Source organism: Phalangium opilio, unplaced genomic scaffold (assembly GCF_054372755.1).
Source record: "Phalangium opilio isolate 3A_F unplaced genomic scaffold, DU_Popi_V2 ptg000523l_1, whole genome shotgun sequence".
Lineage (NCBI taxonomy): Eukaryota > Metazoa > Arthropoda > Arachnida > Opiliones > Phalangiidae > Phalangium > Phalangium opilio.
Genome location: NW_028324241.1, coordinates 2037454 through 2062088, shown reverse-complemented (window position 1 = coordinate 2062088; position 24635 = coordinate 2037454). Strand labels below are relative to the sequence as shown.

Genomic DNA, 24635 nt, shown 5'->3' with positions numbered 1-24635 from the left:
TCTTTCAAACCTGAGTTCCCCCTTTAACAGCACGGATCATTCCAATTATTTTAGTTAAATCGACATTACGGCTAGGAACAAGGAGGGATAACTCGCATTCGACTGCATATTGAGAGGTCCTTGGTTCAAACCCGAGTTCCCCCTGTAACAGCACGGATCATTCCGTTTATTTTAGTTAAATCGACATTACGGCTAGGAACAAGGAGGGATAACTCGCATTCGACTGCAGATCGAGAGGTCCTTGGTTCAAACCCGAGTTCCCCCTGTAACAGCACGGATTATTCCCTTTATTTTAGTTAAATCGACATTACGGCTAGGAACAAAGAGGGATAACTCGCATTCGACTGCAGATCGAGAGATCCTTGGTTCAAACCCGAGTTCCCCCTGTAACAGCACGGATCATTCCGTTTATTTTAGTTAAAACGACTTTGGGGCCTTGAACAAGGGGGATTAGCTCAGTGGTAGAGCATTCGACTGCAGATCGAGAGGTCCTTAATTCAAACCCGAGTTCCCCCTGTAACAGCACGGATCATTCCGTTTATTTTAGTTAAATCGACTTTGGGGCCTTGAACAAGGGTGAATAGCTCAGTGGTAGAGCATTCGACTGCAGATCGAGAGGTCCTTCTTTCAAACCGGAGTTCCCCCTGTAACAGCATGGATAATTCCGTTTATTTTAGTTAAATCGAAATTACGGTTATGAACAAGGGGGATAGCTCAGTGGTAGAGCATTCGACTGCAGATCGAGAGGTCCTTGGTTCAAACCCGAGTTCCCCCTGTAACAGCACGGATCATTCCAATTATTTTAGTTAAATCGACATTACGGCTAGGAACAAGGAGGGATAACTCGCATTCGACTGCAGATCGAAAGGTCCTTGGTTCAAACCCGAGTTCCCCCTGTAACAGCACGGATCATTCCGTTTATTTTATTTAAATCGACATTTTGGCTATGAACAAGGGGGATAGCTCAGTGGTAGAGCATTCGACTACAGATCGAGAGGTCCTTGGTTCAAACTCGAGTTCCCCCTGGAACAGCACTGATCATTCTTTTTATTTTAGTTAAATCGATATTACGGCTAGGAACAAGGAGATATATCTCGCATTCGACTGCAGATCGAGAGGTTCTTGGTTCAAACCCGAGTTCCCCCTGTAACAGCACGGATCATTCCAATTATTTTAGTTAAATCGACATTACGGCTAGGAACAAGGAGGGACAACTCGCATTCGACTGCAGATCGAAAGGTCCTTGGTTCAAACCCGAGTTCCCCCTGTAAAAGCACGGATCATTCAGTTTATTTTATTTAAAACGACATTACGACTATGAACAAGGGGAATAGCTCAATGGTAGAGCATTCGACTGCAGATCGAGAGGTCCTTGGTTAAAACCCGAGTTCCCCCTGTAACAGCACGGATCATTCCGTTTATTTTAGTTAAATCGACATTACGGCCTTGAACAAGGGGGAATAGCTTAGTGGTAGAGCATTCGACTGCAGATCGAGAGGTCCTTGGTTCAATCCCGAGTTCCCACTGTAACAGCACGGATAATTCCCTTTATTTTAATTAAATCGACATTACGGCTAGGAACAAGGAGGGATAACTCGCATTCGACTGTAGATCGAGAGGTCCTTGGTTCAAACCTGAGTTCCCCCTTTAACAGCACGGATCATTCCAATTATTTTAGTTAAATCGACATTACGGCTAGGAACAAGGAGGGATAACTCGCATTCGACTGCATATTGAGAGGTCCTTGGTTCAAACCCGAGTTCCCCCTGTAACAGCACGGATCATTCCGTTTATTTTAGTTAAATCGACATTACGGCTAGGAACAAGGAGGGATAACTCGCATTCGACTGCAGATCGAGAGGTCCTTGGTTCAAACCCGAGTTCCCCCTGTAACAGCACGGATTATTCCCTTTATTTTAGTTAAATCGACATTACGGCTAGGAACAAAGAGGGATAACTCGCATTCGACTGCAGATCGAGAGATCCTTGGTTCAAACCCGAGTTCCCCCTGTAACAGCACGGATCATTCCGTTTATTTTAGTTAAAACGACTTTGGGGCCTTGAACAAGGGGGATTAGCTCAGTGGTAGAGCATTCGACTGCAGATCGAGAGGTCCTTAATTCAAACCCGAGTTCCCCCTGTAACAGCACGGATCATTCCGTTTATTTTAGTTAAATCGACTTTGGGGCCTTGAACAAGGGTGAATAGCTCAGTGGTAGAGCATTCGACTGCAGATCGAGAGGTCCTTCTTTCAAACCGGAGTTCCCCCTGTAACAGCATGGATAATTCCGTTTATTTTAGTTAAATCGAAATTACGGTTATGAACAAGGGGGATAGCTCAGTGGTAGAGCATTCGACTGCAGATCGAGAGGTCCTTGGTTCAAACCCGAGTTCCCCCTGTAACAGCACGGATCATTCCAATTATTTTAGTTAAATCGACATTACGGCTAGGAACAAGGAGGGATAACTCGCATTCGACTGCAGATCGAAAGGTCCTTGGTTCAAACCCGAGTTCCCCCTGTAACAGCACGGATCATTCCGTTTATTTTATTTAAATCGACATTTTGGCTATGAACAAGGGGGATAGCTCAGTGGTAGAGCATTCGACTACAGATCGAGAGGTCCTTGGTTCAAACTCGAGTTCCCCCTGGAACAGCACTGATCATTCTTTTTATTTTAGTTAAATCGATATTACGGCTAGGAACAAGGAGATATATCTCGCATTCGACTGCAGATCGAGAGGTTCTTGGTTCAAACCCGAGTTCCCCCTGTAACAGCACGGATCATTCCAATTATTTTAGTTAAATCGACATTACGGCTAGGAACAAGGAGGGACAACTCGCATTCGACTGCAGATCGAAAGGTCCTTGGTTCAAACCCGAGTTCCCCCTGTAAAAGCACGGATCATTCAGTTTATTTTATTTAAAACGACATTACGACTATGAACAAGGGGAATAGCTCAATGGTAGAGCATTCGACTGCAGATCGAGAGGTCCTTGGTTAAAACCCGAGTTCCCCCTGTAACAGCACGGATCATTCCGTTTATTTTAGTTAAATCGACATTACGGCCTTGAACAAGGGGGAATAGCTTAGTGGTAGAGCATTCGACTGCAGATCGAGAGGTCCTTGGTTCAATCCCGAGTTCCCACTGTAACAGCACGGATAATTCCCTTTATTTTAATTAAATCGACATTACGGCTAGGAACAAGGAGGGATAACTCGCATTCGACTGTAGATCGAGAGGTCCTTGGTTCAAACCTGAGTTCCCCCTTTAACAGCACGGATCATTCCAATTATTTTAGTTAAATCGACATTACGGCTAGGAACAAGGAGGGATAACTCGCATTCGACTGCATATTGAGAGGTCCTTGGTTCAAACCCGAGTTCCCCCTGTAACAGCACGGATCATTCCGTTTATTTTAGTTAAATCGACATTACGGCTAGGAACAAGGAGGGATAACTCGCATTCGACTGCAGATCGAGAGGTCCTTGGTTCAAACCCGAGTTCCCCCTGTAACAGCACGGATTATTCCCTTTATTTTAGTTAAATCGACATTACGGCTAGGAACAAAGAGGGATAACTCGCATTCGACTGCAGATCGAGAGATCCTTGGTTCAAACCCGAGTTCCCCCTGTAACAGCACGGATCATTCCGTTTATTTTAGTTAAAACGACTTTGGGGCCTGGAACAAGGGTGATTAGCTCAGTGGTAGAGCATTCGACTGCAGATCAAGAGGTCCTTCTTTCAAACCGGAGTTCCCCCTGTAACAGCATGGATAATTCCGTTTATTTTAGTTAAATCGAAATTACGGTTATGAACAAGGGGGATAGCTCAGTGGTAGAGCATTCGTCTGCAGATCGAGAGGTCCTTGGTTCAAACCCGAGTTCCCCCTGTAACAGCACGGATCATTCCAATTATTTTAGTTAAATCGACATTACGGCTAGGAACAAGGAGGGACAACTCGCATTCGACTGCAGATCGAAAGGTCCTTGGTTCAAACCCGAGTTCCCCCTGTAAAAGCACGGATCATTTAGTTTATTTTATTTAAAACGACATTGCGACTATGAACAAGGGGAATAGCTCAATGGTAGAGCATTCGACTGCAGATCGAGAGGTCCTTGGTTAAAACCCGAGTTCCCCCTGTAACAGCACGGATCATTCCGTTTATTTTAGTTAAATCGACATTACGGCCTTGAACAAGGGGGAATAGCTCAGTGGTAGAGCATTCGACTGCAGATCGAGAGGTCCTTGGTTCAAACCCGAGTTCCCCCTGTAACAGCACGGATTATTCCCTTTATTTTAATTAAATCGACATTACGGCTAGGAACAAGGAGGGATAACTCGCATTCGACTGTAGATCGAGAGGTCCTTGGTTCAAACCTGAGTTCCCCCTGTAACAGCACGGATCATTCCAACTATTTTAGTTAAATCGACATTACGGCTAGGAACAAGGAGGGATAACTCGCATTCGACTGCAGATCGAAAGGTCCTTGGTTCAAACCCGAGTTCCCCCTGTAACAGCACGGATCATTCCGTTTATTTTAGTTAAATCGACATTACGGCCTTGAACAAGGGGGAATAGCTCAGTGGTAGAGCATTCGACTGCAGATCGAGAGGTCCTTGGTTCAAACCCGAGTTCCCCCTGTAACAGCACGGATTATTCCCTTTATTTTAATTAAATCGACATTACGGCTAGGAACAAGGAGGGATAACTCGCATTCGACTGTAGATCGAGAGGTCCTTGGTTCAAACCTGAGTTCCCCCTGTAACAGCACGGATCATTCCAATTATTTTAGTTAAATCGACATTACGGCTAGGAACAAGGAGGGATAACTCGCATTCGACTGCATATTGAGAGGTCCTTGGTTCAAACCCGAGTTCCCCCTGTAACAGCACGGATCATTCCGTTTATTTTAGTTAAATCGACATTACGGCTAGGAACAAGGAGGGATAACTCGCATTCGACTGCAGATCGAGAGGTCCTTGGTTCAAACCCGAGTTCCCCCTGTAACAGCACGGGTTATTCCCTTTATTTTAGTTAAATCGACATTACGGCTAGGAACAAAGAGGGATAACTCGCATTCGACTGCAGATCGAGAGATCCTTGGTTCAAACCCGAGTTCCCCCTGTAACAGCACGGATCATTCCGTTTATTTTAGTTAAAACGACTTTGGGGCCTTGAACAAGGGGGAATAGCTCAGTGGTAGAGCATTCGACTGCAGATCGAGAGGTCCTTAATTCAAACCCGAGTTCCCCCTGTAACAGCACGGATCATTCCGTTTATTTTAGTTAAATCGACTTTGGGGCCTTGAACAAGGGGGAATAGCTCAGTGGTAGAGCATTCGACTGCAGATCGAGAGGTCCTTCTTTCAAACCGGAGTTCCCCCTGTAACAGCATGGATAATTCCGTTTATTTTAGTTAAATCGAAATTACGGTTATGAACAAGGGGGATAGCTCAGTGGTAGAGCATTCGACTGCAGATCGAGAGGTCCTTGGTTCAAACCCGAGTTCCCCCTGTAACAGCACGGATCATTCCGTTTATTTTAGTTAAATCGACATTACGGCTAGGAACAAGGAGGGATAACTCGCATTCGACTGCAGATCGAGAGGTCCTTGGTTCAAACCCGAGTTCCCCCTGTAACAGCACGGGTTATTCCCTTTATTTTAGTTAAATCGACATTACGGCTAGGAACAAAGAGGGATAACTCGCATTCGACTGCAGATCGAGAGATCCTTGGTTCAAACCCGAGTTCCCCCTGTAACAGCACGGATCATTCCGTTTATTTTAGTTAAAACGACTTTGGGGCCTTGAACAAGGGGGAATAGCTCAGTGGTAGAGCATTCGACTGCAGATCGAGAGGTCCTTAATTCAAACCCGAGTTCCCCCTGTAACAGCACGGATCATTCCGTTTATTTTAGTTAAATCGACTTTGGGGCCTTGAACAAGGGGGAATAGCTCAGTGGTAGAGCATTCGACTGCAGATCGAGAGGTCCTTCTTTCAAACCGGAGTTCCCCCTGTAACAGCATGGATAATTCCGTTTATTTTAGTTAAATCGAAATTACGGTTATGAACAAGGGGGATAGCTCAGTGGTAGAGCATTCGACTGCAGATCGAGAGGTCCTTGGTTCAAACCCGAGTTCCCCCTGTAACAGCACGGATCATTCCGTTTATTTTAGTTAAATCGACATTACGGCTAGGAACAAGGAGATATATCTCGCATTCGACTGCAGATCGAGAGGTTCTTGGTTCAAACCCGAGTTCCCCCTGTAACAGCACGGATCATTCCAATTATTTTAGTTAAATCGACATTACGGCTAGGAACAAGGAGGGACAACTCGCATTCGACTGCAGATCGAAAGGTCCTTGGTTCAAACCCGAGTTCCCCCTGTAAAAGCACGGATCATTCAGTTTATTTTATTTAAAACGACATTACGACTATGAACAAGGGGAATAGCTCAATGGTAGAGCATTCGACTGCAGATCGAGAGGTCCTTGGTTAAAACCCGAGTTCCCCCTGTAACAGCACGGATCATTCCGTTTATTTTAGTTAAATCGACATTACGGCCTTGAACAAGGGGGAATAGCTCAGTGGTAGAGCGTTCGACTGCAGATCGAGAGGTCCTTGGTTCAAACCCGAGTTCCCCCTGTAACAGCACGGATTATTCCCTTTATTTTAATTAAATCGACATTACGGCTAGGAACAAGGAGGGATAACTCGCATTCGACTGTAGATCGAGAGGTCCTTGGTTCAAACCTGAGTTCCCCCTGTAACAGCACGGATCATTCCAATTATTTTAGTTAAATCGACATTACGGCTAGGAACAAGGAGGGATAACTCGCATTCGACTGCATATTGAGAGGTCCTTGGTTCAAACCCGAGTTCCCCCTGTAACAGCACGGATCATTCCGTTTATTTTAGTTAAATCGACATTACGGCTAGGAACAAGGAGGGATAACTCGCATTCGACTGCAGATCGAGAGGTCCTTGGTTCAAACCCGAGTTCCCCCTGTAACAGCACGGATTATTCCCTTTATTTTAGTTAAATCGACATTACGGCTAGGAACAAAGAGGGATAACTCGCATTCGACTGCAGATCGAGAGATCCTTGGTTCAAACCCGAGTTCCCCCTGTAACAGCACGGATCATTCCGTTTATTTTAGTTAAAACGACTTTGGGGCCTTGAACAAGGGGGATTAGCTCAGTGGTAGAGCATTCGACTGCAGATCGAGAGGTCCTTAATTCAAACCCGAGTTCCCCCTGTAACAGCACGGATCATTCCGTTTATTTTAGTTAAATCGACTTTGGGGCCTTGAACAAGGGGGAATAGCTCAGTGGTAGAGCATTCGACTGCAGATCGAGAGGTCCTTCTTTCAAACCGGAGTTCCCCCTGTAACAGCATGGATAATTCCGTTTATTTTAGTTAAATCGAAATTACGGTTATGAACAAGGGGGATAGCTCAGTGGTAGAGCATTCGACTGCAGATCGAGAGGTCCTTGGTTCAAACCCGAGTTCCCCCTGTAACAGCACGGATCATTCCAATTATTTTAGTTAAATCGACATTACGGCTAGGAACAAGGAGGGATAACTCGCATTCGACTGCAGATCGAAAGGTCCTTGGTTCAAACCCGAGTTCCCCCTGTAACAGCACGGATCATTCCGTTTATTTTAGTTAAATCGACATTACGGCCTTGAACAAGGGGGAATAGCTCAGTGGTAGAGCATTCGACTGCAGATCGAGAGGTCCTTGGTTCAAACCCGAGTTCCCCCTGTAACAGCACGGATTATTCCCTTTATTTTAATTAAATCGACATTACGGCTAGGAACAAGGAGGGATAACTCGCATTCGACTGTAGATCGAGAGGTCCTTGGTTCAAACCTGAGTTCCCCCTGTAACAGCACGGATCATTCCAATTATTTTAGTTAAATCGACATTACGGCTAGGAACAAGGAGGGATAACTCGCATTCGACTGCATATTGAGAGGTCCTTGGTTCAAACCCGAGTTCCCCCTGTAACAGCACGGATCATTCCGTTTATTTTAGTTAAATCGACATTACGGCTAGGAACAAGGAGGGATAACTCGCATTCGACTGCAGATCGAGAGGTCCTTGGTTCAAACCCGAGTTCCCCCTGTAACAGCACGGATTATTCCCTTTATTTTAGTTAAATCGACATTACGGCTAGGAACAAAGAGGGATAACTCGCATTCGACTGCAGATCGAGAGATCCTTGGTTCAAACCCGAGTTCCCCCTGTAACAGCACGGATCATTCCGTTTATTTTAGTTAAAACGACTTTGGGGCCTTGAACAAGGGGGATTAGCTCAGTGGTAGAGCATTCGACTGCAGATCGAGAGGTCCTTAATTCAAACCCGAGTTCCCCCTGTAACAGCACGGATCATTCCGTTTATTTTAGTTAAATCGACTTTGGGGCCTTGAACAAGGGGGAATAGCTCAGTGGTAGAGCATTCGACTGCAGATCGAGAGGTCCTTCTTTCAAACCGGAGTTCCCCCTGTAACAGCATGGATAATTCCGTTTATTTTAGTTAAATCGAAATTACGGTTATGAACAAGGGGGATAGCTCAGTGGTAGAGCATTCGACTGCAGATCGAGAGGTCCTTGGTTCAAACCCGAGTTCCCCCTGTAACAGCACGGATCATTCCAATTATTTTAGTTAAATCGACATTACGGCTAGGAACAAGGAGGGATAACTCGCATTCGACTGCAGATCGAAAGGTCCTTGGTTCAAACCCGAGTTCCCCCTGTAACAGCACGGATCATTCCGTTTATTTTATTTAAATCGACATTTTGGCTATGAACAAGGGGGATAGCTCAGTGGTAGAGCATTCGACTACAGATCGAGAGGTCCTTGGTTCAAACTCGAGTTCCCCCTGTAACAGCACTGATCATTCTTTTTATTTTAGTTAAATCGACATTACGGCTAGGAACAAGGAGATATATCTCGCATTCGACTGCAGATCGAGAGGTTCTTGGTTTAAACCCGAGTTCCCCCTGTAACAGCACGGATCATTCCAATTATTTTAGTTAAATCGACATTACGGCTAGGAACAAGGAGGGACAACTCGCATTCGACTGCAGATCGAAAGGTCCTTGGTTCAAACCCGAGTTCCCCCTGTAAAAGCACGGATCATTCAGTTTATTTTATTTAAAACGACATTACGACTATGAACAAGGGGAATAGCTCAATGGTAGAGCATTCGACTGCAGATCGAGAGGTCCTTGGTTAAAACCCGAGTTCCCCCTGTAACAGCACGGATCATTCCGTTTATTTTAGTTAAATCGACATTACGGTCTTGAACAAGGGGGAATAGCTTAGTGGTAGAGCATTCGACTGCAGATCGAGAGGTCCTTGGTTCAATCCCGAGTTCCCACTGTAACAGCACGGATAATTCCCTTTATTTTAATTAAATCGACATTACGGCTAGGAACAAGGAGGGATAACTCGCATTCGACTGTAGATCGAGAGGTCCTTGGTTCAAACCTGAGTTCCCCCTTTAACAGCACGGATCATTCCAATTATTTTAGTTAAATCGACATTACGGCTAGGAACAAGGAGGGATAACTCGCATTCGACAGCATATTGAGAGGTCCTTGGTTCAAACCCGAGTTCCCCCTGTAACAGCACGGATCATTCCGTTTATTTTAGTTAAATCGACATTACGGCTAGGAACAAGGAGGGATAACTCGCATTCGACTGCAGATCGAGAGGTCCTCGGTTCAAACCCGAGTTCCCCCTGTAACAGCACGGATTATTCCCTTTATTTTAGTTAAATCGACATTACGGCTAGGAACAAAGAGGGATAACTCGCATTCGACTGCAGATCGAGAGATCCTTGGTTCAAACCCGAGTTCCCCCTGTAACAGCACGGATCATTCCGTTTATTTTAGTTAAAACGACTTTGGGGCCTTGAACAAGGGGGAATAGCTCAGTGGTAGAGCATTCGACTGCAGATCGAGAGGTCCTTCTTTCAAACCGGAGTTCCCCCTGTAACAGCATGGATAATTCCGTTTATTTTAGTTAAATCGAAATTACGGTTATGAACAAGGGGGATAGCTCAGTGGTAGAGCATTCGTCTGCAGATCGAGAGGTCCTTGGTTCAAACCCGAGTTCCCCCTGTAGTAGCACGGATCATTCCGTTTATTTTAGTTAAATCGACATTACGACTCTGAACAAGGGGGAATAGCTCAGTGGTAGAGCATTCGACTGCAGATCGAGAGGTCCTTGTATCAAACCCGAGTTCTCCCTGTAGTAGCACGGATCATTCCGTTTATTTTAGTTAAATCGACATTACGGCCTTTAACAAGGGCGAATAGTTAAGTGGTAGAGCATTCGATTGCAGATCGAGAGGTCCTTGGTTCAAACCGAGTTCCCCCTGTAACAGCACTGATCATTCTTTTTATTTTAGTTAAATCGACATTACGGCTAGGAACAAGGAGATATAGCTCGCATTCGACTGCAGGTCGAGAGGTTCTTGGTTCAAACCCGAGTTCCCCCTGTAACAGCACGGATCATTCCGTTTATTTTAGTTAAATCGACATTACGGCTAGGAACAAGGAGGGATAACTCGCATTCGACTGCAGATCGAGAGGTCCTTGGTTCAAACCCGAGTTCCCCCTGTAACAGCACGGATTATTCCCTTTATTTTAGTTAAATCGACATTACGGCTAGGAACAAAGAGGGATAACTCGCATTCGACTGCAGATCGAGAGATCCTTGGTTCAAACCCGAGTTCCCCCTGTAACAGCACGGATCATTCCGTTTATTTTAGTTAAAACGACTTTGGGGCCTTGAACAAGGGGGAATAGCTCAGTGGTAGAGCATTCGACTGCAGATCGAGAGGTCCTTCTTTCAAACCGGAGTTCCCCCTGTAGTAGCACGGATCATTCCGTTTATTTTAGTTAAATCGACATTACGGCTCTGAACAAGGGGGAATAGCTCAGTGGTAGAGCATTCGACTGCAGATCGAGAGGTCCTTGTATCAAACCCGAGTTCTCCCTGTAGTAGCACGGATCATTCCGTTTATTTTAGTTAAATCGACATTACGGCCTTTAACAAGGGCGAATAGTTAAGTGGTAGAGCATTCGATTGCAGATCGTGAGGTCCTTGGTTCAAACCGAGTTCCCCCTGTAACAGCACTGATCATTCTTTTTATTTTAGTTAAATCGACATTACGGCTAGGCACAAGGAGATATAGCTCGCATTCGACTGCAGATCGAGAGGTTCTTGGTTCAAACCCGAGTTCCCCCTGTAACAGCACGGATTATTCCCTTTATTTTAGTTAAATCGACATTACGGCGAGGAACAAAGGGGAATAGCTCAGTGGTAGAGCATTCGACTGAGATCGGGAGGTCTTTGGTTCAAACCCGAGTTCCCCCTGTAATAGCACGGATCATTCCGTTTATTTTAGTTAAATCGACATTACGGCCTTTAACAAGGGGGATTAGCTCAGTGTTAGAGCATTCGACTGCAGATCGAGAGGTCCTTGGCTCAAACCGAGTTCCCCCTGTAACAGCACGGATCATTCCGTTTATTTTAGTTAAATCGACATTACGGCTCTGAACAAGGGGGAATAGCTCAGTGGTAGAGCATTCGACTGCAGATCGAGAGATCCTTGGTTCAAACCCGAGTTCCCCCTGTAACAGCACGGATCATTCCGTTTATTTTAGTTAAATCGACATTACGGCTAGGAACAAGGAGGGATAACTCGCATTCGACTGCAGATCGAGAGGTCCTTGGTTCAAACCCGAGTTCCCCCTGTAACAGCACGGATCATTCCGTTTATTTTAGTTAAATCGACATTACGGCTAGGAACAAGGAGGGATAACTCGCATTCGACTACAGATCGAGAGGTCCTTGGTTCAAACCCGAGTTCCCCCTGTAACAGCACGGATTATTCCCTTTATTTTAGTTAAATCGACATTACGGCTAGGAACAAGGAGGGATAACTCGCATTCGACTGCAGATCGAGAGATCCTTGGTTCAAACCCGAGTTCCCCCTGTAACAGCACGGATCATTCCGTTTATTTTAGTTAAAACGACTTTGGGGCCTTTAACAAGGGGGAAAAGCTCAGTGGTAGAGCATTCGACTGCAGATCGAGAGGTCCTTCTTTCAAACCGGAGTTCCCCCTGTAGTAGCACGGATCATTCCGTTTATTTTAGTTAAATCGACATTACGGCTCTGAACAAGGGGGAATAGCTCAGTGGTAGAGCATTCGACTGCAGATCGAGAGGTCCTTGTATCAAACCCGAGTTCTCCCTGTAGTAGCACGGATCATTCCGTTTATTTTAGTTAAATCGACATTACGGCCTTTAACAAGGGCGAATAGTTAAGTGGTAGAGCATTCGATTGCAGATCGTGAGGTCCTTGGTTCAAACCGAGTTCCCCCTGTAACAGCACTGATCATTCTTTTTATTTTAGTTAAATCGACATTACGGCTAGGAACAAGGAGATATAGCTCGCATTCGACTGCAGGTCGAGAGGTTCTTGGTTCAAACCCGAGTTCCCCCTGTAACAGCACGGATCATTCCAATTATTTTAGTTAAATCGACATTACGGCTAGGAACAAGGAGGGGCAACACGCATTCGACTGCAGATCGAAAGGTCCTTGGTTCAAACCGGAGTTCCCCCTGTAGTAGCACGGATCATTCCGTTTATTTTAGTTAAATCGACATTACGGCTCTGAACAAGGGGGAATAGCTCAGTGGTAGAGCATTCGACTGCAGATCGAGAGATCCTTGTACCAAACCCGAGTTCTCCCTGTAGTAGCACGGATCATTCCGTTTATTTTAGTTAAATCGACATTACGGCCTTTAACAAGGGCGAATAGTTAAGTGGTAGAGCATTCGATTGCAGATCGAGAGGTCCTTGGTTCAAACCGAGTTTCCCCTGTAACAGCACTGATCATTCTTTTTATTTTAGTTAAATCGCCATTACGGCTAGGAACAAGGAGGGATAACTCGCATTCGACTGCAGATCGAGAGGTCCTTGTATCAAACCCGAGTTCTCCCTGTAGTAGCACGGATCATTCCGTTTATTTTAGTTAAATCGACATTACGGCCTTTAACAAGGGCGAATAGTTAAGTGGCAGAGCATTCGATTGCAGATCGTGAGGTCCTTGGTTCAAACCGAGTTCCCCCTGTAGCAGCACTGATCATTCTTTTTATTTTGGTTAAATCGACATTACGGCTAGGAACAAGGAGATATAGCTCGCATTCTACTGCAGGTCGAGAGGTTCTTGGTTCAAACCCGAGTTCCCCCTGTAACAGCACGGGTCATTCCAATTATTTTAGTTAAATCGACATTACGGCTAGGAACAAGGAGGGACAACTCGCATTCGACTGCAGATCGAAAGGTCCTTGGTTCAAACCGGAGTTCCCCCTGTAGTAGCACGGATCATTCCGTTTATTTTAGTTAAATCGACATTACGGCTCTGAACAAGGGGGAATAGCTCAGTGGTAGAGCATTCGACTGCAGATCGAGAGATCCTTGTACCAAACCCGAGTTCTCCCTGTAGTAGCACGGATCATTCCGTTTATTTTAGTTAAATCGACATTACGGCCTTTAACAAGGGCGAATAGTTAAGTGGTAGAGCATTCGATTGCAGAACGAGAGGTCCTTGGTTCAAACCGAGTTCCCCCTGTAACAGCACTGATCATTCTTTTTATTTTAGTTAAATCGACATTACGGCTAGGCACAAGGAGATATAGCTCGCATTCGACTGAGATCGAGAGGTCTTTGGTTCAAACCCGAGTTCCCCCTGTAATAGCACGGATCATTCCGTTTATTTTAGTTAAATCGACATTACGGCCTTTAACAAGGGGGATTAGCTCAGTGTTAGAGCATTCGACTGCAGATCGAGAGGTCCTTGGTTCACACCCGAGTTCCCCCTGTAACAGCACGGATCATTCCGTTTATTTTAGTTAAATCGACATTACGGTTATGAACAAGGGGGAATAGCTCAGTGGTAGAGCATTCGACTGCAGATCGAAAGGTCCTTGGTTCAAACCGGAGTTCCCCTGTAATAGCACGGATCATTCTTTTTATTTTAGTTAAATCGACATTACGGCTAGGAACAAGGAGATATAGCTCGCATTCGACTGCAATTCGAGAGGTTCTTGGTTCAAACCCGAGTTCCCCCTGTAACAGCACGGATCATTCCAATTATTTTAGTTAAATCGACATTACGGCTAGGAACAAGGAGGGACAACTCGCATTCGACTGCAGATCGAAAGGTCCTTGGTTCAAACCGGAGTTCCCCCTGTAGTAGCACGGATCATTCCGTTTATTTTAGTTAAATCGACATTACGGCTCTGAACAAGGGGGAATAGCTCAGTGGTAGAGCATTCGACTGCAGATCGAGAGATCCTTGTACCAAACCCGAGTTCTCCCTGTAGTAGCACGGATCATTCCGTTTATTTTAGTTAAATCGACATTACGGCCTTTAACAAGGGCGAATAGTTAAGTGGTAGAGCATTCGATTGCAGATCGAGAGGTCCTTGGTTCAAACCGAGTTCCCCCTGTAACAGCACTGATCATTCTTTTTGTTTTAGTTAAATCGACATTACGGCTAGGAACAAGGAGGGATAACTCGCATTCGACTGCAGATCGAGAGGTCCTTGTATCAAACCCGAGTTCTCCCTGTAGTAGCACGGATCATTCCGTTTATTTTAGTTAAATCGACATTACGGCCTTTAACAAGGGCGAATAGTTAAGTGGTAGAGCATTCGATTGCAGATCGAGAGGTCCTTGGTTCAAACCGAGTTCCCCCTGTAACAGCACTGATCATTCTTTTTATTTTAGTTAAATCGACATTACGGCTAGGCACAAGGAGATATAGCTCGCATTCGACTACAGATCGAGAGGTTCTTGGTTCAAACCCGAGTTCCCCCTGTAACAGCACGGATTATTCCCTTTATTTTAGTTAAATCGACATTACGGCGAGGAACAAAGGGGAATAGCTCAGTGGTAGAGCATTCGACTGAGATCGGGAGGTCTTTGGTTCAAACCCGAGTTCCCCCTGTAATAGCACGGATCATTCCGTTTATTTTAGTTAAATCGACATTACGGCCTTTAACAAGGGGGATTAGCTCAGTGTTAGAGCATTCGACTGCAGATCGAGAGGTCCTTGGTTCACACCCGAGTTCCCCCTGTAACAGCACGGATCATTCCGTTTATTTTAGTTAAATCGACATTACGGTTATGAACAAGGGGGAATAGCTCAGTGGTAGAGCATTCGACTGCAGATCGAAAGGTCCTTGGTTCAAACCGGAGTTCCCCCTGTAATAGCACGGATCATTCCGTTTATTTTAGTTAAATCGACATTACGGCCTTTAACAAGGGGGAATAGTTAAGTGGTAGAGCATTCGACTGCAGATCGAGAGGTCCTTGGCTCAAACCGAGTTCCCCCTGTAACAGCACGGATCATTCCGTTTATTTTAGTTAAATCGACATTACGGCTCTGAACAAGGGGGAATAGCTCAGTCGTAGAGCATTCGACTGCAGATCGAGAGATCCTTGGTTCAAACCCGAGTTCCCCCTGTAACAGCACGGATCATTCCGTTTATTTTAGTTAAATCGACATTACGGCTAGGAACAAGGAGAGATAACTCGCATTCGACTGCAGATCGAGAGGTCCTTGGTTCAAACCCGAGTGCCCCCTGTAACAGCACGGATCATTCCGTTTATTTTAGTTAAATCGACATTACGGCTAGGAACAAGGAGGGATAACTCGCATTCGACTACAGATCGAGAGGTCCTTGGTTCAAACCCGAGTTCCCCCTGTAACAGCACGGATTATTCCCTTTATTTTAGTTAAATCGACATTACGGCTAGGAACAAGGAGGGATAACTCGCATTCGACTGCAGATCGAGAGATCCTTGGTTCAAACCCGAGTTCCCCCTGTAACAGCACGGATCATTCCGTTTATTTTAGTTAAATCGACATTACGGCTCTGAACAAGGGGGAATAGCTCAGTGGTAGAGCATTCGACTGCAGATCGAGAGGTCCTTGTATCAAACCCGAGTTCTCCCTGTAGTAGCACGGATCATTCCGTTTATTTTAGTTAAATCGACATTACGGCCTTTAACAAGGGCGAATAGTTAAGTGGTAGAGCATTCGATTGCAGATCGTGAGGTCCTTGGTTCAAACCGAGTTCCCCCTGTAACAGCACTGATCATTCTTTTTATTTTAGTTAAATCGACATTACGGCTAGGAACAAGGAGATATAGCTCGCATTCGACTGCAGGTCGAGAGGTTCTTGGTTCAAACCCGAGTTCCCCCTGTAACAGCACGGATCATTCCAATTATTTTAGTTAAATCGACATTACGGCTAGGAACAAGGAGGGACAACTCGCATTCGACTGCAGATCGAAAGGTCCTTGGTTCAAACCGGAGTTCCCCCTGTAGTAGCACGGATCATTCCGTTTATTTTAGTTAAATCGACATTACGGCTCTGAACAAGGGGGAATAGCTCAGTGGTAGAGCATTCGACTGCAGATCGAGAGATCCTTGTACCAAACCCGAGTTCTCCCTGTAGTAGCACGGATCATTCCGTTTATTTTAGTTAAATCGACATTACGGCCTTTAACAAGGGCGAATAGTTAAGTGGTAGAGCATTCGATTGCAGATCGAGAGGTCCTTGGTTCAAACCGAGTTCCCCCTGTAACAGCACTGATCATTCTTTTTATTTTAGTTAAATCGACATTACGGCTAGGCACAAGGAGATATAGCTCGCATTCGACTGCAGATCGAGAGGTCCTTGGTTCAAACCGAGTTCCCCCTGTAACAGCACTGATCATTCTTTTTATTTTAGTTAAATCGACATTACGGCTAGGCACAAGGAGATATAGCTCGCATTCGACTGCAGATCGAGAGGTTCTTGGTTCAAACCCGAGTTCCCCCTGTAACAGCACGGATTATTTCCTTTATTTTAGTTAAATCGACATTACGGCGAGGAACAAAGGGGAATAGCTCAGTGGTAGAGCATTCGACTGAGATCGAGAGGTCTTTGGTTCAAACCCGAGTTCCCCCTGTAATAGCACGGATCATTCCGTTTATTTTAGTTAAATCGACATTACGGTTATGAACAAGGGGGAATAGCTCACTGGTAGAGCATTCGACTGCAGATCGAAAGGTCCTTGGTTCAAACCGGAGTTCCCCCTGTAATAGCACGGATCATTCTTTTTATTTTAGTTAAATCGACATTACGGCTAGGAACAAGGAGATATAGCTCGCATTCGACTGCAGGTCGAGAGGTTCTTGGTTCAAACCCGAGTTCCCCCTGTAACAGCACGTATCATTCCAATTATTTTAGTTAAATCGACATTACGGCTAGGAACAAGGAGGGACAACTCGCATTCGACTGCAGATCGAAAGGTCCTTGGTTCAAACCGGAGTTCCCCCTGTAGTAGCACGGATCATTCCGTTTATTTTAGTTAAATCGACATTACGGCTCTGAACAAGGGGGAATAGCTCAGTGGTAGAGCATTCGACTGCAGATCGAGAGATCCTTGTATCAAACCCGAGTTCTCCCTGTAGTAGCACGGATCATTCCGTTTATTTTAGTTAAATCGACATTACGGCCTTTAACAAGGGCGAATAGTTAAGTGGTAGAGCATTCGATTGCAGATCGAGAGGTCCTTGGTTCAAACCGAGTTCCCCCTGTAACAGCACTGATCATTCTTTTTGTTTTAGTTAAATCGACATTACGGCTAGGAACAAGGAGGGATAACTCGCATTCGACTGCAGATCGAGAGGTCCTTGTATCAAACCCGAGTTCTCCCTGTAGTAGCACGGATCATTCCGTTTATTTTAGTTAAATCGACATTACGGCCTTTAACAAGGGCGAATAGTTAAGTGGTAGAGCATTCGATTGCAGATCGAGAGGTCCTTGGTTCAAACCGAGTTCCCCCTGTAACAGCACAGATCATTCTTTTTATTTTAGTTAAATCGACATTACGGCTAGGCACAAGGAGATATAGCTCGCATTCGACTGCAGATCGAGAGGTTCTTGGTTCAAACCCGAGTTCCCCCTGTAACAGCACGGATTATTCCCTTTATTTTAGTTAAATCGACATTACGGCGAGGAACAAAGGGGAATAGCTCAGTGGTAGAGCATTCGACTGAGATCGGGAGGTCTTTGGTTCAAACCCGAGTTCCCCCTGTAATAGCACGGATCATTCCGTTTATTTTAGTTAAATCGACATTACGGCCTTTAACAAGGGGGATTAGCTCAGTGTTAGAGCATTCGACTGCAGATCGAGAGGTCCTTGGTTCACACCCGAGTTCCCCCTGTAACAGCACGGATCATTCCGTTTATTGTAGTTAAATCGACATTACGGTTATGAACAAGGGGGAATAGCTCAGTGGTAGAGCATTCGACTGCAGATCGAAAGGTCCTTGGTTCAAACCGGAGTTCCCCCTGTAATAGCACGGATCATTCCGTTTATTTTAGTTAAATCGACATTACGGCCTTTAACAAGGGGGAATAGTTAAGTGGTAGAGCATTCGACTGCAGATCGAGAAGTCCTTGGCTCAAACCGAGTTCCCCCTGTAACAGCACGGATCATTCCGTTTATTTTAGTTAAATCGACATTACGGCTAGGAACAAGGAGGGATAACTCGCATTCGACTGCAGATCGAGAGGTCCTTGGTTCAAACCCGAGTTCCCCCTGTAACAGCACGGATCATTCCGTTTATTTTAGTTAAATCGACATTACGGCTAGGAACAAGGAGGGATAACTCGCATTCGACTACAGATCGAGAGGTGCTTGGTTCAAACCCGAGTTCCCCCTGTAACAGCACGGATTATTCCCTTTATTTTAGTTAAATCGACATAACGGCTAGGAACAAGGAGGGATAACTCGCATTCGACTGCAGATCGAGAGATCCTTGGTTCAAACCCGAGTTCCCCCTGTAACAGCACGGATCATTCCGTTTATTTTAGTTAAAACGACTTTGGGGCCTTTAACAAGTAGGAATAGCTCAGTGGTAGGGCATTCGACTGCAGATCGAGAGGTCCTTCTTTCAAACCGGAGTTCCCCCTGTAGTAGCACGGATCATTCCGTTTATTTTAGTTAAATCGACATTACGGCCTTTAACAAGGGCGAATAGTTAAGTGGTAGAGCATTCGATTGCAGATCGAGAGGTCCTTGGTTCAAACCGAGTTCCCCCTGTAACAGCACTGATCATTCTTTTAATTTTAGTTAAATCGACATTACGGCTAGGCACAAGGAGATATAGCTCGCATTCGACTGCAGATCGAGAGGTCCTTGGTTCAAACCGAGTTCCCCCTGTAACAGCACGGATTATTCCCTTTATTTTAGTTAAATCGACATTACGGCGAGGAACAAAGGGGAATAGGTCAGTGGTAGAGCATTCGACTGAGATCGAGAGGTCTTTGGTTCAAACCCGAGTTCCCCCTGTAATAGCACGGATCATTCCGTTTATTTTAGTTAAATCGACATTACGGCCTTTAACAAGGGGGAATAGTTAAGTGGTAGAGCATTCGACTGCAGATCGAGAGGTCCTTGGCTCAAACCGAGTTCCCCCTGTAACAGCACGGATCATTCCGTTTATTTTAGTTAAATCGACATTACGGCTCTGAACAAGGGGGAATAGCTCAGTCGTAGAGCATTCGACTGCAGATCGAGAGATCCTTGGTTCAAACCCGAGTTCCCCCTGTAACAGCACGGATCATTCCGTTTATTTTAGTTAAATCGACATTACGGCTAGGAACAAGGAGAGATAACTCGCATTCGACTGCAGATCGAGAGGTCCTTGGTTCAAACCCGAGTGCCCCCTGTAACAGCACGGATCATTCCGTTTATTTTAGTTAAATCGACATTACGGCTAGGAACAAGGAGGGATAACTCGCATTCGACTACAGATCGAGAGGTCCTTGGTTCAAACCCGAGTTCCCCCTGTAACAGCACGGATTATTCCCTTTATTTTAGTTAAATCGACATTACGGCTAGGAACAAGGAGGGATAACTCGCATTCGACTGCAGATCGAGAGATCCTTGGTTCAAACCCGAGTTCCCCCTGTAGTAGCACGGATCATTCCGTTTATTTTAGTTAAAACGACTTTGGGGCCTTTAACAAGGGGGAATAGCTCAGTGGTAGAGCATTCGACTGCAGATCGAGAGGTCCTTGTATCAAACCCGAGTTCTCCCTGTAGTAGCACGGATCATTCCGTTTATTTTAGTTAAATCGACATTACGGCCTTTAACAAGGGCGAATAGTTAAGTGGTAGAGCATTCGATTGCAGATCGTGAGGTCCTTGGTTCAAACCGAGTTCCCCCTGTAACAGCACTGATCATTCTTTTTATTTTAGTTAAATCGACATTACGGCTAGGAACAAGGAGATATAGCTCGCATTCGACTGCAGGTCGAGAGGTTCTTGGTTCAAACCCGAGTTCCCCCTGTAACAGCACGGATCATTCCAATTATTTTAGTTAAATCGACATTACGGCTAGGAACAAGGAGGGACAACTCGCATTCGACTGCAGATCGAAAGGTCCTTCGTTCAAACCGGAGTTCCCCCTGTAGTAGCACGGATCATTCCGTTTATTTTAGTTAAATCGACATTACGGCTCTGAACAAGGGGGAATAGCTCAGTGGTAGAGCATTCGACTGCAGATCGAGAGATCCTTGGTTCAAACCGAGTTCCCCCTGTAACAGCACTGATCATTCTTTTTATTTTAGTTAAATCGACATTACGGCTAGGCACAAGGAGATATAGCTCGCATTCGACTGCAGATCGAGAGGTCCTTGGTTCAAACCGAGTTCCCCCTGTAACAGCACTGATCATTCTTTTTATTTTAGTTAAATCGACATTACGGCTAGGCACAAGGAGATATAGCTCGCATTCGACTGCAGATCGAGAGGTTCTTGGTTCAAACCCGAGTTCCCCCTGTAACAGCACGGATTATTTCCTTTATTTTAGTTAAATCGACATTACGGCGAGGAACAAAGGGGAATAGCTCAGTGGTAGAGCATTCGACTGAGATCGAGAGGTCTTTGGTTCAAACCCGAGTTCCCCCTGTAATAGCACGGATCATTCCGTTTATTTTAGTTAAATCGACATTACGGTTATGAACAAGGGGGAATAGCTCAGTGGTAGAGCATTCGACTGCAGATCGAAAGGTCCTTGGTTCAAACCGGAGTTCCCCCTGTAATAGCACGGATCATTCTTTTTATTTTAGTTAAATCGACATTACGGCTAGGAACAAGGAGATATAGCTCGCATTCGACTGCAGGTCGAGAGGTTCTTGGTTCAAACCCGAGTTCCCCCTGTAACAGCACGTATCATTCCAATTATTTTAGTTAAATCGACATTACGGCTAGGAACAAGGAGGGACAACTCGCATTCGACTGCAGATCGAAAGGTCCTTGGTTCAAACCGGAGTTCCCCCTGTAGTAGCACGGATCATTCCGTTTATTTTAGTTAAATCGACATTACGGCTCTGAACAAGGGGGAATAGCTCAGTGGTAGAGCATTCGACTGCAGATCGAGAGATCCTTGTATCAAACCCGAGTTCTCCCTGTAGTAGCACGGATCATTCCGTTTATTTTAGTTAAATCGACATTACGGCCTTTAACAAGGGCGAATAGTTAAGTGGTAGAGCATTCGATTGCAGATCGAGAGGTCCTTGGTTCAAACCGAGTTCCCCCTGTAACAGCACTGATCATTCTTTTTGTTTTAGTTAAATCGACATTACGGCTAGGAACAAGGAGGGATAACTCGCATTCGACTGCAGATCGAGAGGTCCTTGTATCAAACCCGAGTTCTCCCTGTAGTAGCACGGATCATTCCGTTTATTTTAGTTAAATCGACATTACGGCCTTTAACAAGGGCGAATAGTTAATTGGTAGAGCATTCGATTGCAGATCGAGAGGTCCTTGGTTCAAACCGAGTTCCCCCTGTAACAGCACAGATCATTCTTTTTATTTTAGTTAAATCGACATTACGGCTAGGCACAAGGAGATATAGCTCGCATTCGACTGCAGATCGAGAGGTTCTTGGTTCAAACCCGAGTTCCCCCTGTAACAGCACGGATTATTCCCTTTATTTTAGTTAAATCGACATTACGGCGAGGAACAAAGGGGAATAGCTCAGTGGTAGAGCATTCGACTGAGATCGGGAGGTCTTTGGTTCAAACCCGAGTTCCCCCTGTAATAGCACGGATCATTCCGTTTATTTTAGTTAAATCGACATTACGGCCTTTAACAAGGGGGATTAGCTCAGTGTTAGAGCATTCGACTGCAGATCGAGAGGTCCTTGGTTCACACCCGAGTTCCCCTGTAACAGCACGGATCATTCCGTTTATTGTAGTTAAATCGACATTACGGTTATGAACAAGGGGGAATAGCTCAGTGGTAGAGCATTCGACTGCAGATCGAAAGGTCCTTGGTTCAAACCGGAGTTCCCCCTGTAATAGCACGGATCATTCCGTTTATTTTAGTTAAATCGACATTACGGCCTTTAACAAGGGGGAATAGTTAAGTGGTAGAGCATTCGACTGCAGATCGAGAAGTCCTTGGCTCAAACCGAGTTCCCCCTGTAACAGCACGGATCATTCCGTTTATTTTAGTTAAATCGACATTACGGCTAGGAACAAGGAGGGATAACTCGCATTCGACTGCAGATCGAGAGGTCCTTGGTTCAAACCCGAGTTCCCCCTGTAACAGCACGGATCATTCCGTTTATTTTAGTTAAATCGACATTACGGCTAGGAACAAGGAGGGATAACTCGCATTCGACTACAGATCGAGAGGTCCTTGGTTCAAACCCGAGTTCCCCCTGTAACAGCACGGATTATTCCCTTTATTTTAGTTAAATCGACATAACGGCTAGGAACAAGGAGGGATAACTCGCATTCGACTGCAGATCGAGAGATCCTTGGTTCAAACCCGAGTTCCCCCTGTAACAGCACGGATCATTCCGTTTATTTTAGTTAAAACGACTTTGGGGCCTTTAACAAGGGGAAATAGCTCAGTGGTAGGGCATTCGACTGCAGATCGAGAGGTCCTTCTTTCAAACCGGAGTTCCCCCTGTAGTAGCACGGATCATTCCGTTTATTTTAGTTAAATCGACATTACGGCCTTTAACAAGGGCGAATAGTTAAGTGGTAGAGCATTCGATTGCAGATCGAGAGGTCCTTGGTTCAAACCGAGTTCCCCCTGTAACAGCACTGATCATTCTTTTAATTTTAGTTAAATCGACATTACGGCTAGGCACAAGGAGATATAGCTCGCATTCGACTGCAGATCGAGAGGTCCTTGGTTCAAACCGAGTTCCCCCTGTAACAGCACTGATCATTCTTTTTATTTTAGTTAAATCGACATTACGGCTAGGCACAAGGAGATATAGCTCGCATTCGACTGCAGATCGAGAGGTTCTTGGTTCAAACCCGAGTTCCCCCTGTAACAGCACGGATTATTCCCTTTATTTTAGTTAAATCGACATTACGGCGAGGAACAAAGGGGAATAGGTCAGTGGTAGAGCATTCGACTGAGATCGAGAGGTCTTTGGTTCAAACCCGAGTTCCCCCTGTAATAGCACGGATCATTCCGTTTATTTTAGTTAAATCGACATTACGGTTATGAACAAGGGGGAATAGCTCAGTGGTAGAGCATTCGACTGCAGATCGAAAGGTCCTTGGTTCAAACCGGAGTTCCCCCTGTAATAGCACGGATCATTCTTTTTATTTTAGTTAAATCGACATTACGGCTAGGAACAAGGAGATATAGCTCGCATTCGACTGCAGGTCGAGAGGTTCTTGGTTCAAACCCGAGTTCCCCCTGTAACAGCACGGATCATTCCAATTATTTTAGTTAAATCGACATTACGGCTAGGAACAAGGAGGGACAACTCGCATTCGACTGCAGATCGAAAGGTCCTTGGTTCAAACCGGAGTTCCCCCTGTAGTAGCACGGATCATTCCGTTTATTTTAGTTAAATCGACATTACGGCTCTGAACAAGGGGGAATAGCTCAGTGGTAGAGCATTCGACTGCAGATCGAGAGATCCTTGTATCAAACCCGAGTTCTCCCTGTAGTAGCACGGATCATTCCGTTTATTTTAGTTAAATCGACATTACCGCCTTTAACAAGGGCGAATAGTTAAGTGGTAGAGCATTCGACTGCAGATCGAAAGGTCCTTGGTTCAAACCGGAGTTCCCCCTGTAATAGCACGGATCATTCTTTTTATTTTAGTTAAATCGACATTACGGCTAGGAACAAGGAGATATAGCTCGCATTCGACTGCAGGTCGAGAGGTTCTTGGTTCAAACCCGAGTTCCCCCTGTAGTAGCACGGATCATTCCGTTTATTGTAGTTAAATCGACATAACGGCTCTGAACAAGGGGGAATAGCTCAGTGGTAGAGCATTCGACTGCAGATCGAGAGATCCTTGTATCAAACCCGAGTTCTCCCTGTAGTAGCACGGATCATTCCGTTTATTTTAGTTAAATCGACATTACCGCCTTTAACAAGGGCGAATAGTTAAGTGGTAGAGCATTCGATTGCAGATCGGGAGGTCCTTGGTTCAAACCGAGTTCCCCCTGTAACAGCACTGATCATTCTTTTTGTTTTAGTTAAATCGACA

At 45.2% G+C, this 24635-nt stretch overlaps 14 non-coding genes across 14 annotated transcripts; all 14 read left to right on the top strand.

The window, feature by feature from the left end:
• Positions 1–703: 703 nt before the first annotated feature.
• Positions 704–775, top strand: TRNAC-GCA (transfer RNA cysteine (anticodon GCA)). Its single transcript has one exon. It is a non-coding gene; the product is annotated as a tRNA-Cys (tRNA).
• A 178-nt stretch (positions 776–953) lies between these two features.
• Positions 954–1025, top strand: TRNAC-ACA (transfer RNA cysteine (anticodon ACA)). The gene has a single exon. It is a non-coding gene; the product is annotated as a tRNA-Cys (tRNA).
• A 1302-nt stretch (positions 1026–2327) lies between these two features.
• Positions 2328–2399, top strand: TRNAC-GCA (transfer RNA cysteine (anticodon GCA)). The gene has a single exon. It is a non-coding gene; the product is annotated as a tRNA-Cys (tRNA).
• Positions 2400–2577: 178 nt separating this feature from the next.
• Positions 2578–2649, top strand: TRNAC-ACA (transfer RNA cysteine (anticodon ACA)). The gene has a single exon. It is a non-coding gene; the product is annotated as a tRNA-Cys (tRNA).
• Positions 2650–4201: 1552 nt separating this feature from the next.
• Positions 4202–4273, top strand: TRNAC-GCA (transfer RNA cysteine (anticodon GCA)). Its single transcript has one exon. It is a non-coding gene; the product is annotated as a tRNA-Cys (tRNA).
• A 300-nt stretch (positions 4274–4573) lies between these two features.
• On the top strand, positions 4574–4645 carry TRNAC-GCA (transfer RNA cysteine (anticodon GCA)). The gene has a single exon. It is a non-coding gene; the product is annotated as a tRNA-Cys (tRNA).
• An 801-nt stretch (positions 4646–5446) lies between these two features.
• On the top strand, positions 5447–5518 carry TRNAC-GCA (transfer RNA cysteine (anticodon GCA)). The gene has a single exon. It is a non-coding gene; the product is annotated as a tRNA-Cys (tRNA).
• A 559-nt stretch (positions 5519–6077) lies between these two features.
• TRNAC-GCA (transfer RNA cysteine (anticodon GCA)) lies at positions 6078–6149 on the top strand. The gene has a single exon. It is a non-coding gene; the product is annotated as a tRNA-Cys (tRNA).
• Positions 6150–6578: 429 nt separating this feature from the next.
• Positions 6579–6650, top strand: TRNAC-GCA (transfer RNA cysteine (anticodon GCA)). The gene has a single exon. It is a non-coding gene; the product is annotated as a tRNA-Cys (tRNA).
• An 801-nt stretch (positions 6651–7451) lies between these two features.
• Positions 7452–7523, top strand: TRNAC-GCA (transfer RNA cysteine (anticodon GCA)). Its single transcript has one exon. It is a non-coding gene; the product is annotated as a tRNA-Cys (tRNA).
• A 179-nt stretch (positions 7524–7702) lies between these two features.
• TRNAC-GCA (transfer RNA cysteine (anticodon GCA)) lies at positions 7703–7774 on the top strand. The gene has a single exon. It is a non-coding gene; the product is annotated as a tRNA-Cys (tRNA).
• An 801-nt stretch (positions 7775–8575) lies between these two features.
• On the top strand, positions 8576–8647 carry TRNAC-GCA (transfer RNA cysteine (anticodon GCA)). The gene has a single exon. It is a non-coding gene; the product is annotated as a tRNA-Cys (tRNA).
• Positions 8648–8825: 178 nt separating this feature from the next.
• Positions 8826–8897, top strand: TRNAC-ACA (transfer RNA cysteine (anticodon ACA)). The gene has a single exon. It is a non-coding gene; the product is annotated as a tRNA-Cys (tRNA).
• A 2692-nt stretch (positions 8898–11589) lies between these two features.
• On the top strand, positions 11590–11661 carry TRNAC-GCA (transfer RNA cysteine (anticodon GCA)). Its single transcript has one exon. It is a non-coding gene; the product is annotated as a tRNA-Cys (tRNA).
• Positions 11662–24635: the final 12974 nt, after the last annotated feature.